Genomic DNA, 13,430 nt, shown 5'->3' with positions numbered 1-13,430 from the left:
GAATGAATTTGAGAGACAGATAGAGGGGTTGAGGGAAGGAGAAGCCCGATTTTTTTTTTTATAAAATCCTTTTAATTTTTTTTTTTAAAATAATCAGTTGGCAACGGTTAACCGTTGCCAACTCTAACCCTTTTATTTATTTTTTTTTTTAAAAAAATTCTCAATTGGTAACGGTTAACCGTTGCCAACTCTTACCTATTTTTTTTTTTTAAAAAAAAATAAACAATTGGCAACGGTTAAACTTTGCCAATTCTAAAATTTTAATTGGCGCTCATTTTAGTTGGCAACGGTTTTCATGAACCGCTGCCATAGGGGGGGTGCCTATTTAGTTTTTTCTACTAGTGATAACCGTTCTTAGTGGTTCGAGCCTTGACTTACCTCTATACTTGTATTTAGGTTTGTTGAGTGATTATAAATTTTGTTTGGCTTTAGGGAGGATTAGTTAACGACCTAGTTTTCTGTACGTCAGTGGAAAGAGACTTCTCCCAGATAAGTACCAAAAGCACTTGAAATATCAACTTCTAAACACTTTCAAAGCCGTCTATGATATAAGCATCGAAATTGAAGATGACCTTATGAAATCGGAAGCTGCTTACAATAATAATGCGAAAGGAAAGAAGAACGACCATCCTTCTTCTTCCTCTTCGATTAATGAAGTACTTGCTACAGACACTCCTAAGTAATAAATCTACAGGACGAAAAGAGTGTTTACCCCTCTTGGCATGAGCTACGAAACAACCTTTGATAAACTACACCACAAAGGACTGGCCCATAAGACTTATTAAAGATCCAGTTTCGGAGGCCAGACCACCTATGTGGAATTTTAATAAACACTGTAAGTACCACCAGGGAAGAAGTCATGATACTGGGAAATGTTGGAAACTAAAAGAAGCTATTCAGGATTTAATTGATGATAGCAAACTTTCCGAGGTTTTAGCCATCACAGAAGATCAAATAATCTTTGATCCTTCTCTCCTCATTACACCTCTCGATGAGCCCATGATCGAAGAAGTCTATATAACCGCCATTGAGGAAGTGACCATGATTGAGGAGGATGAAGAAGTTTTCTTAGATGCCACCAAGGAATACTCAGCAAATCTAAAAGAAGATGTTGATAATCTTAGAGATTCCATTACCATGATTTTGAGTATGGTAGAAAACCTAATGAACTAGATATTAGTCATTGACAAAAACCCTCATCGTCATGATTGGAAAAACGAAAAGAACTACCATCCTCCTTCTTCTTCTTCCCACCAAAGACTTAGGAAAAAACTCAATGCTCCTAAGCCACGGGTTAAATGGCCCATTGACGAATATACACCTATAGGAATGACTTATAATGAAGCTTTCGACTACCTCCATGGCCAAGGCTTCATTCATCCCATTGATCCAATATGAGATCTAGTACTTGAGAGATGATCTCCTAATTGGAATCAAAACTCCTATTGTAAATACCATCAAGGCAATGGACACACAATCGAAGAATGTTTCACCCTTAAGGATTGCATTCAAGACCTCATTGATTTAAAATGGCTTTATGTTCTTCAGAGAAATAAGAAGACCAAGGCTAATAACCATGGCAACAATGGCAAGAACATGAAGAACAATAATCCTTCTTCTGCTTCTTCCCATCAAAATAGAAACTACATCGATGACGATGAAATCTGGGCCCTTGATAAAGATACTTCAAAAGAAAATAAATCCAAAAGAAATTTCAAACCTATTGGCATATCCTATGATGTCTCTTTTTATCGTCTCTATGATCCAGGTTTAATCAAGCCTATTGGTCCCACTGAAGATCCCACACTAGAAAAGCGATCTTCAAGAAGGAATCCCGACTCTTATTGCAAGTACCATCGAGGCAATGGTTATTCCACAAATGAATGTTACAGGTTTCAAAACCTCATTCAAGATCTCATCGATGTAAACAAGCTTCCATTCTCTCCAGCCGACAAGAAGACCGAGTGATAATAGAACAAGGCACAAGGCACTTAGATTTTTAGTATTTTCATGATTCTTCTTTCTATTTTGTTTTCCCCTTTCCCTCAATAAGTCTATCATAGGCACCCTCTATCATTTTCCTTAGATTTACTTCAAGAGTTGGTCATTACCTTTTCCATTTTAATAAAAGAGTATTTCTTTCCTTGCATATGGTCATTGCATTGCATTATCTTTTTTTTTTCTTTTTTAGAAAAAAGAAAAAAAAAAACCATGCCGAGCTAAACACAAGGTATAACCAATGATTTGAGGCACCCCTTGTATCCACATCATATCCCCTTTACCCTTTCAAATATACAATATTTTTTGATAAATCACTTTGAGCCTCATCTAACGATTGGCCATTCTTTTTTCAACCCATATCTACCTAATATTGGGATGGGATGGTGTGAAACTTATGCAATTTTGAAAACCAAAGCAAAAGCTTGAGTGATTTTTACCTAAGTCTCAAAATTTCCAAAGTTCAAAAAACAATAAAAGTGTAGAAAAGGGCAAATGTTCCACTGTCTTTGATATGAACATGTCTTGGAATGCGTTTCTTACACTAGTAGAAAAAAAGTAATAGGCAACCCCCCTATGGCAGCGGTTCATGAAAACCGTTAGCAACTAAAATGAGCGCCAATTAAAATTTCAGAGTTAACTGTTGCCAACTGTTTATTTTTTTTTTTTTTTAAAAAAAATTGCTTAGAGTTGGCACTGGTTAACCGTTGCCAACTGATTATTTTTTTTAAAAATAAAAATAAAATAAAAGGGTTAGAGTTGGCAATGGTTAACCGTTGCCAACTTCTGTTTTTATAAAAAAAAAAAAAAGGTTAAGATTTGGCAACGGTTAACCGTTGCAATTTTTTTTTTAAAAAAAAACCCGAATTTTTTTGTATACTCTGTTCTTCGTTCTTCTTCAATTCATAACAAAACAACAACGCGCGTTTGCGTTTCCCTCCTCCCTTCTTCATTCAACTCCCCTCTTTGTTCCTTCATTGAAGTGCTGCAGCTTTCTCACCTCCGTTGAAGACAACACTCGCGTCGTACCTACATCCAAACTCCCTCCGTTTAAACAGCTTCAACCTAATTAAGGTAAGTACGTAGCAATTAGGTTTTACTTATATCTCTCCATTGATGAATTCCTTCGAGTTTTTGGTGGTTTTGATTTACAGTTTAGTAATTATAAGTTCCTGTAATCTAGGGTTTGTCAATATAGACGCGCATTGCCCCCCCTCCACGTACAACAACATTCTTCTCGCTCTCACGGTTGGTCTAAGGCACCATTTCAGGTACTTGTTCGAAACCCATTATTCATGACATACAATTAGAAAGAATATTTGCTTTACAATTTAGTTGCTGGTTGTGTTGTTGATTGTGCACATAACGAACAAAAAATAGTTACAAGATGCATGTATATGGGGGCAGTGGGGAGTAAGGCTGGTGGAGAGAGATTCCCTTCTCATAACTGTTGGGTAAAGCCGGGTTTGGGCAATGTTAGAGTCAACACTGATGCTACTATGTTGCTACGGGGTAGTGTGGGGCTTGGTGTTGTCCTGTTGTGTTGCACGATGCTGAGGGCTGCCTTCTCGCAGTGGGTGTATATATAATCTCATCCTCTTAAAGTAGATACAAATCTCTTTAAAGTAAACTAATTCAATTTAAAAATTAAAGGTCAATTGAATGCTAAATATAAAATCTCTGAGTTTGTGCTAATTGGGGTGCTTGGTTTTTTAAAGTTGGTTAAAGAGTTTAAGAAGTATGTTGGGGATGTTTCTTGTGGTGTGCGCAAGGAGGTGCTTCTCTCTAGAAGTACCTGGTGAAGCCAATTTTTCACACATTTAAGCATCTAAGGCACTTGTATGTTGGGAGTTCATTGATTGCTAACTACTTACTTACCTATAACTAAGTGATAATGACATGTTTTAACTACTTACTTACCATTTTCTCTTTCTCTTTAATCATATGTCCCTATTTGTATTTATTATCCATTTCTCATACATACTTACTAACTTTTAATTTGTTTTTTCTTTTTGCGTTTTTATAGGTTCATATGTGAATTGAAGTTCAAGCTAGTTAAGTTTGAAGACTACACATTAATTTAGCTCAAGTGGGAAGTTAGAAAGAATACATCCATTGTGTTGGTATGAATTATAAACTTGTCTAAGCTATAGATATTTCTTTCTCTCTATTATTGTTTTAATAAAAGTTTTTTCATGCTAGCTATTAGATTTGTGTATTATATAATGACAAACTAAATACAACAATAAATATATGAAATGTTTGCATCATCATATTCCTAGATACCCGTTCAAGGCTTTCTCATTAGGAGAAAGTCTTGAATAGTCCCCGGTTGGGACTGTTCTTGAACGTTTACTCTCACTTAGGTGATGAATGTATGTCCTTTTTTTCGATTTTAAGGAACATCTTGGCTTACCATTTCCTCGATCACCATGTTCTCTGGGTACATATGTGGGTAAGTAATTATCTACGTCGTGTACTTGGAGAACTGGGGGGAAATGCTGCCGGATTTTCCTTAAAATTAGAAAGTTGACATACATTCACTAGTGAGAGTAAACGTTCAAGGATGGGTTAGGTTGGAGTGATAAGGACCCTTTGGAAGCATATATTCATTTTTGTATCTATATGAAAGTTATATGTGTGGTGTGTGTTTGAATTTGATTTATATATATAGTAGATGTAGCAATTATACATTATTCATAATATGTTGCCATGTTTAGAGACAATTTACTTGATGGAGAAGGATCGTGGTTGGATGTATGGTAGACGTGATACACTGGAATTCTTTGATGGGGTTCAACAGTTTTGCGAGAGGGCTTTATCTTATCAGCGCAGAATGGGTTTCGAGTGCCTCTATTGTCCTTTTGTTGATTGTAATAATGTGAAGGTGGTCAATAGTGTTGATATCATTAGAGATCATGTAGTTTGTCGTGGGTTTAGGCTTAAATACCATGTGTGGATTTGGCAAGGTGAAGAAGGAGAGTACAGTGGGGATGTTATTGGGAATGATGTGCATGATGATAGAAGCAATGACATTCGTGTGGACGAGGAATACAAGAATAATGATGATGAACATATTGTTGATAATGGTGCTGAGGATGGATTTGAGGATGATCATGTGGATGAGATCGAGGATGAAGGAGTGGATGAAATGATGCGTGGTTTTAAAGGTGATGTGTTTGAGTCATTATCGGAGGCTTCTAAAAAGCCTTTGTATCATGGGTGCAAAAATTACTCCAAACTATCAGTCGTGCTAACGCTCTTTAACATTAAGTCGAAGCATGGGTGGACGGACAATAGTTTTACTTCATTGTTGAGCGCGTTAAGTGAGATGTTGCCCGAAGGGAATGAAATTCCTAAGTCTTACTATTATGCTAAGAAGCTCATGTGTCCATTTGGTTTGGAGTATAAGAAGATACATGCATGTCCTAATGATTGTATTCTTTATCGAAATGAATATGAACAATTGGAGGAGTGTCCACGATGCAAGAAGTTGCGCTACAAGCACAAGAGTTGAAATGCTGGTACGAAGGGACCTCCTGCTAAGGTGTTGTGGTATCTTCCCATTATTCCAAGGTTTAAGCGTCTGTTCTCTTTACCAGAAGACGCTAAAAACTTAAGGTGGCATGCAGAGGGAAGAAAGAAAAACAGAATGCTGAAGCACCCAGCCGTCTCCCCGTAATGGAAGAACATTGATATGAAGTTTGGGGAATTTAGTGATGAAGTCAGAAATTTAAGGCTTGGTTTGTGCACAGACGGGATGAATCCATTTGGCACTCTTAGTACCCAGCACAGCACATGACCGTTACTTTTAGTGATCTACAATTTGCCTCCTTGGTTGTGCAAGAAACGGAAATATGTAATGCTTTCACTTTTGATATCGGGGCCAAGGCAACCTGGAAACGACATAGATGTTTATCTTGCACCACTTATTGATGATTTGAGAAAGATGTGGGACGAAGGGGTTTCCGTGTTTGATGTTCATAAGAATGAGATGTTCACATTGCGTGCAGCTCTTATGTGGACCGTTAATGATTTTCCTACATATGGCAACTTGTCTGGGTATAAGAATAAAGGGAAAAAGGCATGTCCCCTTTGTATTGATGATACGCCAAGCAGATGCCTTGATCATTCTTTCAAAGAGGTGTATTTGCGGACAAGAAGGTTGCTCAGGCGCGATCACCCGTACCGTCGGCAAAAAAAGGCTTTCGATGGGACAGTGAAAGAGGGGACTGCTCCTAGGCCATTGACTGGTGAGGAGGTTTACACTCGAGTTAAGGGTGTATGAACAGTATTTAGGAAATCTGAAAAAGTGGTGGAATCAGTTGCTCTCTTTAAAAAAGAATCAATCTTTTGGTTGCTCCCGTACTGGAAAGAACATGACGTTAGGCACTGTCTTGATGTAATGCATATAGAGAAGAATGTATGTGACGCTCTTGTGGGAACGCTGATGAATATTCAAAACAAGACAAAGGACGGAAAGGGTGCACGTTTAGGTTTGGAAAAGATGGGGGCGCGTCCATAATTGTGGGTTCAGCAAAGGGTTAGTAAGGGAAAGGAACAGGAAAAGGAAAATGAAATGGGTTCAAATAAGGGAAAGGGGAAAAGCAAGGGAAAGGGAAAGGCCGCGGATGCGTCGAAGAAGAAAAATGAGGGAAAAGCCAAGGAGGGGAAGGCCTATTTACCTCCGGCATGCTACACATTGTCAAGGGTAGAAAAAAGGATGTTTTGTGCATGTCTGTATGTCATTAAGGTTCCATCAGGGTACGCATCCAATATGATTTTGTATCCTTAAATGGAGAATTGAAGCTGACAAGTATGAAATCCCATGATTGTCATGTTCTGATGCAAGTTTTTCTACCAATTGCAATACGTGGTATTTTACCAAAGCACGTGAGGGAAGCTATTAAAAGCCTTTGTTCGTTTTTCAATACAATATGTAGCAAAGTGCTCGATCCTTGTACACTTGATGCTTTACAGGCGGGTGTGGTTGTGACTTCGTGCAAATTTGAGATGTACGTCCCACCCTCGTTTTTCGACATAATGGTGCTTTTGATTCTTCATTTGGTGCGTGAGATTAAGTTGTGCGGTCCAGTGTTCATGAGGTGGTGCTATCCTTTTGAAAGACACATGGGTATATTGCAAGATAAAGTTAGGAATCGGGCTCACCCGGAAGGAAGTATGATTCAAGGGACCGTGGCCGAGGAGATTGGTAATTTTGTGGCCGACTATATAGCCGTTGCTGAGCCTATTGGTATTCCTACTTCTCGACATGAAGGTAGACTTGATGGTCATGGAAAAATCGGGTCAAAACGAATGTCACCTGATCGAGAGAAGTTCTTACAAGCACACCTATATGTGTTGCACCATATTGCAGATGTTCACCCATATTTAGACGAGCACATGGCTAGTTTGCGTGATGAGTTTTCGTCGAAAGGTGAAAGGGCACTGATGCAGTTGCACAATAAGAAGTTTGTGAGTTGGTTTCATGATCGAGTGATGGGTGGAATGGATGAGAGTGTCACAGCTACCATAAGGTGGCTTGCTTATGGTCCTAGGGATGATGTTCGCTCATTTGAGGGATATGACATAAATGGGTATTTGGGGATTTGGCAACCCTCAAATCCGCAACGGTTCAAAACCGTTGCCTTTGGGGGGGTTTGAACCGTTGCCAAATTGTGTTTTTCGTGTAGTGTTATCAAGTGCTCGACACCGTGCCTGAGAAACATGAATGCCTAGTGAGTGCTAAACCGCATGATCGGGATTGGCTACACTTATCCAAAAAATATTCAAATACAAAATCTCAAATGCAAACAAATATAAATAGATTCAAAAGTGATAAACCTCGGGCATACAAATACTAAGATTCCAATGCAATATTGCACACCTTAGGGGGCTTATTTTGGGTCTTGAGCCTTTGTCCCTTCTTCTTTAACTTTTAGCCTAACCCCGTTACAACCCTTGAAAGACCTCCTTGAGGTGTACACACACTTGTGCAAGGTTTGGCTAGAGTTACGTTCGGCTTGATTCCTAATGGATACGTAGGCAACCTCACATTGGGGTGCGGCTGTAATAAAAGTGCATATTCACATTCACATCCTGATCATATCAGAGGATCTCTGATGCTCTTGCCTATCCATTGAGAGCTAGACTTGGGGGCTTGATTTGTACATCATTAGCCTACCCAACCTAAGAGTCACCACCATTTGGCTCATCCCAAAATATTCCTCCACACCCTTAGCCTTTGCAGTATAACCTTAGTGTCACTCTCACACACATCATCAATACGTAGCCCAAATAATCCTTCCCTTAGGAACCCTTTGTCATGAGATCCTAATACGACTCTGAAGCATGCCTTGTCACCTTAGAATCACTCATTACCATATTCATCATCGCTTCACAAAGTATGAGGAACTTAGCCTCCGAGCCTAAATTACCAAAATACTTTCATCAATTGAGATAGTCTAGGATACTATAATCCTTGCACCATGAGATACAACGATTAATGCATACACTTGATAAAGCTCATTCAAAATACATCATTACTCAATACTCTTTCATCCCTTTTCCTTTTGGGGAAGTTCAAAAACTTCGTTTTCACCAACACCCTACACTTTACCTCTCTTCCTTTTCATGTCTTTCTTTTGGGAGAAAGTCGGTACCCTCCACAAAAAATGACGGATTTTTAGTTATTCTTCATTTTCGAGTTGCACAAGCACAATTACAACATAATACACACACGAGGCATGCACATTAATTCATGTCACCACATCGAGTTGAGTCTGCACACACGAGTCATGTCGTGTTGAAACACATCGAGTCGAGTTGAATACATCGAGTCAAGTACACTAAGTCTTAGGTCAACCCCAAGAAAAACACCAGCAAAGTCCTTTGGCAATATTTGATTTTATAGGATACACCTATTCATCGAAGCTCCTATTCGCAGCCAATAGAACAATTTCTCCATTCATTACACTAATTCATCGAAGCTTCTGTTTGCAGCTAATCGAGCAATCTCACCATTACACCAATTCATTGAAGCTCATGTTCGCAACCAATCAAACACTCTCACCATTCGTCACCAATTCATCGAAGCTTCAGTTCGCAGCCAATCAAAGACTCTCAACGTTCTTTTCAAAGCTCTTTTGTTCAGAGACGCGTGGAAATTTTCTTTCAAAGCTCTTTTGTTCAAAGACGCGTGGACATTTCTTTCAAAGCTCTTGTTTAGAGACGAGTGGACATTCCCTTCAAAGCTCTTTTGTTCGGAGGCGCGTGGACATTTCTTTCACAATTCCTTTATTTAGAGACGAGTGGACACATTTCAGATCGACAGCGCTCCCTGAGAATGTGGAGGTTGTTAAATTGAGATAGAGTTGATGTCACCTAGAGACGTATGCTAGGCAACCCCAAATAAGCGTTTCTTTCCCTATAACTCTTTTATTTGTAGAACTGACGCTATCTATAGTTATCGGCATTAAAAAGGATGGTTTAGGATCGTAGATTGTTCTGAACCATTCTCTGTGCCTATAGACTTACTTTGACTAGCGTTTTCGAAACTTACGTTTCTCCAAAAACTCAATCAAAATGGGGGCTTCTATAGACACTTGATTGTGTCCCCCTAAAAACCAAACCCGGTGATGAGTACCTTTCACGTTTTGATTGACAAGTTCGATAAAGAGTTGAAGACTCTTGTGAAGTTTCTTTAAGCGATGCTAGCCTGCTGCGCAAGTGAGAAAATGCTACTAGCATGCGATGCTAGCTAGCTCGACATACCGCGACTGCCCAACTAGCTTGCTCATGCTGCTGCTGGGCTTGCAACCATGCCTTGCATGCTAGCAGCCCTTGCTAGCCGCATGCCCCTAGCTCTTGCATGCCCAAACCATTCCGAGGCTAGGGCTGTACTTTTTGACTTGTTGTTTGAATGATTTTTCTGTCTCGTAGATAACTAAATTTGACTCGACTTTCGATGCTTGGGTCTGATGCTCTAAGCTCAGAATCCGACGTCGTAGTTCATAAAATCTCTATCGACTCTTTTTTTTCCTTCGGATTAATTCGTCGTTATCGTTCAGCTACACGATTGGGTGTGACCCGAAGGGTTCAGTCATGATTTAGTTGTAATATTAATTATATATTAATATTACAGATCAGAAGTGGCCTCCAACTAGGCATTCTGATCACTTGACCTCACTGAATAATTAGCTTTCCTAATTAATTCCGAAGCCTCTAACGGAATAATACACTTGTTTGAAGGACATCATTTCTTTCAATCTCCCACTTGTCTTTCCGGACAAGCGCACTGTTTGTGTATAGCCTATTTCCTATGTCACTTAATGTCTCTTCATGAACTATAAGGTAAAATTTTTCGTCATCCTTATTACGTCCAGAAGTGTTTCTCGATTTCGAGTTCGACTGTCAATAAGCAGATGATTTCTGAAATCCATTTGAGCACGGCCATGTATTTTCACAATGTCTCTCTCTAAGAGGCCTTATAAACAACAAAGAAATCCCTATTTGTTAATAGGGGGACATTCCAAGTCTTGCATTATCAGTTTCCCTTACTAAGAGGCCCTACCCGCCCGAGTGTTGCCTTTATAATACCCTTTTACGGTAGACGTTTGACAACATCAAAATGCACAAGTACTCAAACAAGAGAACTTACAATACTCATGGTTGAGGAAAAAGGTTTCAATAGCCATAATGAGTAATATATTTATGACGATTGTTAAATCTCTTAAAGTATTCTCATATGCCGATCCGGTATAGTTCCAATCTAATACCTGTGCAAATGATTTATGACATTCTTGTCCTTGTAGCACAAGAAACGGTGCTATAAATCATACACACTAACCTCACGTGGTCATTAGCCGTCCCACTTTCAAATGACCATGATTAGGGATAATTTCGATATGATATTCAACGCTCACTTAGTAAGTGTTTCTTTATCCAAGACATTGTCTTGATACCCTATTTTTGAATATTCTTAAATCGTATGGACTCATTATTTATTTCTAAACCACAATTAAACATAAATGGAATAATAATTCACAGAAAAATTAAATTACTCCATGAATGAATGATTTAAGATAGTGTTTTACATTAAGATTTCCACAACTTAATTAAAACACATAAATAGGGAAATCAAAGTCAATCTCCAATATGCCTGATTCCCATTGGCTCAACGTGCTTGTTGTGTTTCAATTGAGGCAAAGGTTTAGTGAGTGGATCGGCTACATTGTCGTCCGTTCCAATCTTATAAACTCTGATTTCACCCTCGGACTTCCATTCCCTTATCATGTGAAATTGCCTCATGACATGTTTGACTTTTGGATGCTCCTTTGCTGGCCTGAGCAATAGCCCCATTATTATCATAATAGAGGTCTATTGGTCACTTTATTGTGGGGACAACACCAAGTTCACCTACGAACTTACGAATCCAAACTACCTCCTTAGCTGCTTCTAAAGCTACCAATTATTCAGCTTTAGTGGTGGGATCTGCAGTCGTGTTTCGCTTAGCACTCTTCCAACTGAATGCTCCTACATTAATAAGAATACGTATCTTGATAGTGAATTGAAATCGTCTATGTCAGTCAGGAATCTTGCGTCGGTATAACCGTCAAGAACCAAATCCTTATTCCCACAATAGACCAGAAATTTATCCTTGTTCCTTTTCAGGTACTTTAGGATATTCTTGGGCGTAGTCCAACGCGCCTCTCCTGGTTCTGATTAGTATCGCCTCGTAGCACTCAAGGCATACGATACATCCGGCCTTGTACATATCATGGCGGAAATGATCGATCCAATAAGTGAAGAAAATGGAATCTTACTCATTCTCTCTCGCTCATCAGGTTTCTTTGGACACTGTTTCTTACTGAGAGTTATGCCATGAGACATTGGTAGGTGGCCTCTCTTGGCTTCCACCATATTGAATCGTGCTAATATCTTATCAATATAAGTACTTTTGATCAATCCAATTATCCTTTTAGATCTATCCTTGTAGATCTTGATGCCCAACATGTACTGTGCCTCTCCCAAGTCCTTCATTGAGAAACACTTTCCAAGCCAAGTCTTTACAAACTCTAGCATTGGAATGATGTTTCCAATGAGCAATATGTCATTGACATATAAAATAAGGAATGCGATGTCACTCCTACTGACCTTGTAAACATAAGACTCATCTGGATTCTTAATAAAACCAAACTTGCTAATGGCTTCATCAAATCGCAGATTCCTACTTCTTCTTGCCTGCTTTAATCCATAAATGGATTTCTTAAGCTTGCATACCTTTCGAGCATTTTTTGGATCAACAAAACCTTCTGGTTGTGTCATGTAAACAATTTCTTCCAAAGTCCCATTAAGGAAGGCGGTTATGACGTCCATTTGCCATATCTCATAATCATAATATGCGGTAATTGCTAGGATAATCCGGACATATTTAAGCATGGCGACTGGCGAAAAGGTTTCATCATAATCAACGCCATGAATTTGTCTGTAACCTTTTTTCACCAGTCTATCTTTGTATACATATACAACTCCATCTTTGTCGGTTTTCAACTTGAAAATCCATTAGCAACCGATAGGTGTATAACCTTCGGGAAAATCAACCAAGTCCCAGACTTGATTTTCAAACATGGAGTCCATCTCGGATTTCATGGCTTCTTGCCATTTTGCAGTGTCGGGGCTCGTCATAACTTTTTTATATGTCGCTGGCTCATCTTCATCCATAACTAGGATGTCTTATTATCGGCTAAGACAAAACCGAGGTATATGTCTGGTTGAGATCTTGGCTTTTCGACTTACGGAGGGTAATAGACATGAGTCTTTTTACATACGCTTTGCAACCCCAAGTCTTATGAAAAGACAGCCGTGGAGGTTTCTTCGTCCATAATTCATATGGAGTCGTTTCTACAGCTTTAGACGGAGTGCGGTTTAGTGTTAGTGTTGCAATTGGAAGTGCGTGTCCCCAGAAAGAGATAGGAAGATCGGTAAGACCCATCATGGATTGAACCATGTCTAATAGTGTTCGATTTCTCCTCTCAAACTCTTCATTCCACTGTGCAGTTCCGGGAGGTGTCAATTCTGAGATAATACCATGTTCTTTCAGATGGTCGTCGAATTCATAGGTCAAATAATCGCCACCTCGATCCTATCGAAGGGCTTTGATTTTCTTACCAAGCTGATTTTCCACTTAACTCTAAATTCTTTGAACTTCTCAAAGGATTCAGATTTGTGCAACATAAGGTAGACATAGCCATATCAACTGTAGTCGTCCGTGAATGTGATAAAATAGCGATAACCGTTTCTTGCAGCTGTGCTCATTGGTCCACATACATCCGTGTGTATAAGACCCAATAAGTCACTAGCCCATTCTCCCAAGTTGGAGAATGGTTGTTTATCATCTTGCCAAGTAGACATCATTCGCAGTTTTCAAACGA

The sequence above is a fragment of the Chenopodium quinoa genome, unplaced genomic scaffold (assembly GCF_001683475.1).
Source record: "Chenopodium quinoa cultivar QQ74 unplaced genomic scaffold, ASM168347v1, whole genome shotgun sequence".
Classification (NCBI taxonomy): Eukaryota; Viridiplantae; Streptophyta; class Magnoliopsida; order Caryophyllales; family Amaranthaceae; genus Chenopodium; species Chenopodium quinoa.
The sequence above is the reverse complement of the archived record's forward strand: the minus strand, read 5'-3'. Positions refer to the sequence as shown.